The sequence below is a fragment of the Microtus ochrogaster genome, chromosome 4 (assembly GCF_000317375.1).
Source record: "Microtus ochrogaster isolate Prairie Vole_2 chromosome 4, MicOch1.0, whole genome shotgun sequence".
Classification (NCBI taxonomy): Eukaryota; Metazoa; Chordata; class Mammalia; order Rodentia; family Cricetidae; genus Microtus; species Microtus ochrogaster.
In genome coordinates, this window is record NC_022011.1 from 91,952,246 (window position 1) to 91,958,245 (window position 6,000).

The 6,000-nt window shown below is 38.0% G+C and overlaps 1 protein-coding gene across 1 annotated transcript in view; it reads right to left on the reverse strand.

Annotated features, from left to right (window-relative positions):
- Calcrl (calcitonin receptor like receptor) overlaps nt 1–6,000 on the reverse strand; it is a 78,718-nt gene that overhangs the window by 37,391 nt on the left and 35,327 nt on the right. The window contains exon 2 of the mRNA XM_026778803.1: nt 3,638–3,732. The gene's annotated coding sequence lies outside the window, so the exon portion shown is untranslated. The remainder of the gene's footprint in view (nt 1–3,637; nt 3,733–6,000) is intronic.

Genomic DNA, 6,000 nt, shown 5'->3' on the forward strand with positions numbered 1-6,000 from the left:
GAGAATTAACATTCAAACAACATAAAAATGAAGTTTCAAGCCAAGAGTTTCACTTGGGATGCAGAGGCAGGTGGATCTCAGAGTGAGTTCCAGGACAGCCAGGACTGTTACATAGAGAAACTCTATCAGAAGGAGGAGGAGGAAGAGGAGGAAAAGGAGAAGAAAAAAAGAAAGAAAGATTTCAAATCTTAATTTTTCACTGTAGAAAATTGTGATTAAATTTATGTTAATACTAATTATCAAAGGACAGGTTTTGAATCAGTAGGAAGGCAATCCTCCAGGCACACCTGTGAAGAATTATCCACATTAAATTAGCCTCTGAGGACTAAAGCACAAGTCGGGACTGACCTAGGCACTCTGCATGTATGTCACAAGTTTGTGGGTTGGTCCTCTGATGGGAGACCTGAGAGTGGGAACAGAGCCTTCCTGACTCATATACAGGCTTTGGGGACCCTACTCCTCATACTGGGTCTCCTTGCCCAGCCTTAATGCATAAGGAGGTGCTTAGTCTTACTGCAACTTGATGTGCCGTGTTCTGTTGATACTCATGGGAGACCTGCCCTTTCCTAACTGGAAATGGAGGAGGAGTGGATTGGGGGTAAAAACAGAGCGAGGCATGGGGGAAGGACAGGGAAGAGAGGAGGGAGGGGAAACTGCAGCCTGGATGTAAAATAAATAAATAATTGTTTTAAGTTAGCCTGCGGGTATGACTGTGAGGATCTACTGGATGGGTTAATAACTGTGGGGAGCAGAATTCTGTGGCCTGGGATCATGAGCTAAATACAAAGAGACAAGCAGGCCAAACGGGAGCATCCACTGCTGTCTGTCTGCAGGCCAAACGGGAGGATCCTCTGCTGTCTGCTTCTTGGCTGTAGACACAAAGTGACCAGAGTTCAAACCCCTACTGTCATTGCTTCCTTGACAAAATAGACTAAACCTTCTAATTATGGGCAAAAATTAACCCTCTTCCTTTAATATTGTTTCCTGACGGATATTTTGTTAAAACAATAAGGAAAGTGGTAAATATAGAGATTAATTCTTTTAAGTCAGGAATATAAGAATATTCTCAAAGCCATCTACATCATTGAAATAAGGCTATGGGGTGAGCATTATTAATAATATTACTGTATTTCTAATGCTTGATTGTGTTCTGTGCTGGTGAAAGGGCCTCTCACACATCATCTGCCAGCTGCATACTGAGACAGCCTCTGCTGGGCTGAAATTCCTAAAACTGACGTCCTAGTAATATACTCTAACAGACTAATCTTAAACATCTGGGTTATCATGAGACAGCCACCAGACACAATACACACTTAAATGTAGTGTTGATTTCTCACGGAAAATAAAAAACTGCCAGGTGGTGATGGTGCACATCTTTAATCCCAGCACTTGGGAGGCAGACACAGGTGGATATCTGTGAGTTCGAGGCCAGCCTGGTCTACAGAGTAAGTTCCAGGATAGGCTCCCAGGCTACATAGAGAAACCCCGCCTCAAAAAAAAAAATCTTCAGTAGATAAGTAGATATTTGCCATTGAATTTTAGATTATAGGGTTAAGCCAGCCCCTTAGGGGGAGGGCTTGCCTCGGGCGAATGTTTACTTATAAATCGGGCATCTCCCCCACTTTTGTCTAAATAAGACAGAACTAAACCAAATACAACTATAAACAATAATAACAAATGATAAATATAACAAACAATAATGAGAACAAGAGTTTTGCTAGACATTCTATCTCAAGGAGTCTAAATAATGTAGAGAGTAACTACAATTGTATAATCTTCAACTCCGTCAAAGATCTGAGAAGGGAATAAATGTTACTTAACAAATGAGAGATATCCAAAATGTGCCACAAATGACAGATACAACTGACTACCTGGGCAATCACCCAAAGTCTCGTTTGCAATGTTGAGTCAACCAACTTTGGCTAAGGCCTAACATAACTGACATGCCATTATCAAATGCAAGAAACTTTCTTAGAATTATCCTACCCTGTCTTGGCAAGATAAGACAATCCTGTTTCATATCTTAGTCAGTAGTTGAGGTATGGGCTTTTCTTAACCCAAAGGCCAGTTCTGCCAAGAAGACAAGCTCCCAGTGGAGTGTCTTTGGTGCTCAACGTTCTCTCGGGAGTAGAGTGGCGTTGCCAGGAGTAATTGTGTCTCGTTGGCACAGAATTCTAGGTTAGATTAAAGGCCATTTTCTACAGCTCTTCAAAGAGGCTGAAGATTATACTATCTATACTAAATATAATCTCTATGTATCTAAAAGACCTGATTAACCTAAAAATAAATATGACAAACATATAATTCTCAAAAACCTATCTAACTTGAAGACTAAGAGAATAAACAATTGTGCAATATATGAAGACAATGATCTTCATCTGTAAACAATGTCATTACATATCAAATGTAAACAATGATATTACAGAAATAGTATCAGAGGTAGAAATGTACATTGTAATATGGTAGATGTATCAATACAATATAAGCATACTCTTATACAAAATTAGAGGAAGGAATATTCACATTCAATATTCAATATATCAATATACAGGAAACAGTACCAATATAATTTTCTAAAAACAGTAAGTCACAAATACCAATCATCCCATCAAACCAGTTAATCCCCCTTTTTTTTAATATACCCCTAATTCCATAAAATATCTCCCCATCCCCTCAACCCTAAACCAACCACTAAAAGATGTCCCTAACCCTGCGGGCAAACTCTGTTGGGAGAGGGGACGTCGTCCTCTTAGATTGCTTCTAGCTGACATGGGGGCGACGTTGCCTTTGTACCCTTTGCTCTTCTTCATCAGAATTTAGAAATTCCTCAATCTTTTCAATTCTATTCATCATTGCCTTCTGTAATGTCTGAATCTCCTGTCCAGAATTATGTTCCAAAGCCTTCATTGAGGATTCTAAAGTATGAAGTTTGTCCATTAGAGATAACTTCTCATCTTTGGACATAATTTTTATGGCATAAACCATGCCTTCTTGTATTGACAATCTTTCTTCCAATCTGTCATAAGCTTTAGACAAAATTCGATTGTCACATTCAGCAGTTTTGATTCTCTAAGTTAATGTTTCAGTTCCTACAGAAAGGGACTGCTGAAGTTTACAATCCAAATCAGCTGTTTTTATAAGTAAACATTCGCCCGAGGCAAGCCCACCCCCTAAGGGGCTGGCTTAACCCTACATCAGATTAAATTCTGTTAGAAAACACGGCATGACGTTCATTCTATAACCATTTTCAGAATAAAATTAGAATCCCTTTTCCACATGACGCCATGCTGTGTGGGATTTTTTTTATGACATAATTGAGACTCCATCAGCTGTCAGGTTGAGTTTGCTCCACTATTTGCCCCTGCTGACTCGCCTAGCTAGCTGTGGCTGTTCTTTTTCAATCATAAGCAGTCTTCTGAATATTGTTTCTATTCTATCAATCAGCTACCCTGGGCTTGCTCTTTCAGATCTGAAGAGTATACCTGAAAATCAGGAAGGACTGTATGATTCTCACGCCTTAAAACACAGGGCGCTAGATTGTAAACACGAACCCAGGTTTCTGCAGCCTAGTAACTAGCGCGCTGCTATCTCAGTTGTTAGTGGCATTTCGCCCGGGGAAAACCTTATTTACAAATACTCACACACACGATCGTCTCCAGACTCTAATCACATCTTCTCCTGGCCCACGCTCGACATTGTCTTCAATAACTTCTTAATTACAAGGGTCATGACCTAAAATATGGATTGATTTAAAATAATGTAATGATGCTAACAAGACAAAATTGTTTCCATAACAAACTGAAATTTTCTAAGTAATACCTCTACTAAAATTGTATATTCTTAAGCTATTCTAATTTTTAATGAACTACAGAAATGAGACTGGGAAAGAGAGTCTTTATCCTGATATTTAGATTCTTGGCTTATGTTTGAGTTACCATAGGACAGCTTAGTCCCTGAATGTAATTTTCAATATAAACAAAAGATTATATAATAAGAACACAGTTGGCCTAGAAATGTACATATTTACTGCAAGCAAATAATTTTCAAAGTGGTTATATTTTCAAGAAAAATGTTGCCAGGCCTGGTGGTGCACACCTTTAATCCCAGGACTCTGGAGGCAGAGGCAGGCAGGTTTCTGTGAGTTCAAGGCCAGCCACAGTAGCAAGAAGAATTTGAATCCAGGCAGAGCTATACAGAAAGATCCTGCCTCATAAAAACAAATAAACAAAGAAAATGATTTTGAATATTAGCACTCACATTTTTCTTTCTTCCTAAGATATTTATAACTTTAGTAGACTTCTCTATATTTATATTTTTATGTGATTTAGAAGTACTTTCAATCATTCTATTTTAAAACAATGGGTATGGTTTTCTGAAACTTCAATTATCATCCAGAATCAATTTAAAGAAACAGAAAAAAGCAATTTTCTGGGGGGGGGAGTGAGAGGGACACCTACATTTATATTAAAGAGAGGTACATGTCCGTGTAGTTTTCTGAGCTCTTAGCACAGTGATAATAACGTGTTAGGATGCCTGGTTAAGGAATGTAAAACGATAGCAAAGTGAAATTCATCACTAAGTAACAAGTTTCGTCTGGGGCTGGGGAACTCTCAGGTTTACTGGGATTGGTGAGTTGATGAGCCACAGAGCCTGGCAGCTCTGACTTATACCCTGCTTTCAGCCACACTTGCACTGCTGACACCACAAAGACACAAAGACATCCGTATAGATTTGTTAGATTACCGTGAACACAACTTCACAGGTTCTGTTCATACAATCACTGATATCTTTACACTTGTGTGAATATATCTCACTCTCACCCTTTTAGGTACCATGTTGTTCCCCAAACATTTTATTATTCCAACCACAGAAAAGTCATTCCTTTTGTGTTTAATATCTAAAACAGTAAAATCTCTATTTTCAACCTCTGTTTTATATCTAAAACATATATTTATATATGGTGGTTACATAGTATCTGATATAATTAAGTATTAAAGAATCTTTTCCTAAAAAAAATAAGAAACATGGCTCAGAAGGAAAAGGTGCTTGCCACCAAGCCTGCCAACCTGAATACCCACGTGACCTGATGACCCCCAGGAAGGAAAGCAAGAATAAACCACTGCTATTAACCCTCTGACCGCCACAGATATGCCATGCGAAGGCTTTCCTCCACCACATAAGCACAAAACATTAATAAATGAATACAAAACACGAAATCAAAGGCTACAAAGATAAATGCATGACTAGTTGGCTTAAGGTTTTGCCTCTAATGCGCTAACTTTTTATGATTGGCTACCCTTTATAAATATATTTCCTCATGATTTTTTTCAATTAATCCTCTGATATCTCTAGTTTGTCTTTTAGTATAGAGTCAGATTGTAGCAAATTTGTTTGGAAGGCTTACCAATTTTATCCCTACTTGTGCACATTCGTGCACACCAGCCATGATACACACAAGGTCACATCAACACAAGTATCTATCATGTTCTGGCCTCACGTGTCTACAGTTACACATTATTTACACTTGAATTTGAATTGATTGCCTGCAATATCAGAAACATTGAAAATAAATTCTAGTTAAGCATAGAATAATAATGTTTCATATTTGTTTGTATTTTATTTTCAAACATGAGTTTTCAATTGTCTAGGATAGTTGGAACATTGAATAATCCAACTGAATTTTCTATTTATAAAAATTTAAAATGCAACTAGGTTTGCAATAAGTCCTCTGATATAAAGTTTGGCCTTTTTAAATTATATCTTATTGCAGTGTATTATTCCTTTAAATTTTCTATTTCCTTTTATTTGCTAGTATGGTTTTTAAAAACAGAAGCCACGTCTGAGTGATGGGCGCATTTTCCTGAGTGGAAGCTCATAACCTGATGTGGGAATGATTTCTTATTAATAAAGAAACTGCCTAGGCCCATTTCATAGGCCAGCGCTTAGGTAGGCGGAGAAAACAGAACAGGATGCTGGGAGAAAGAAGCTGAGTCAGTGAGT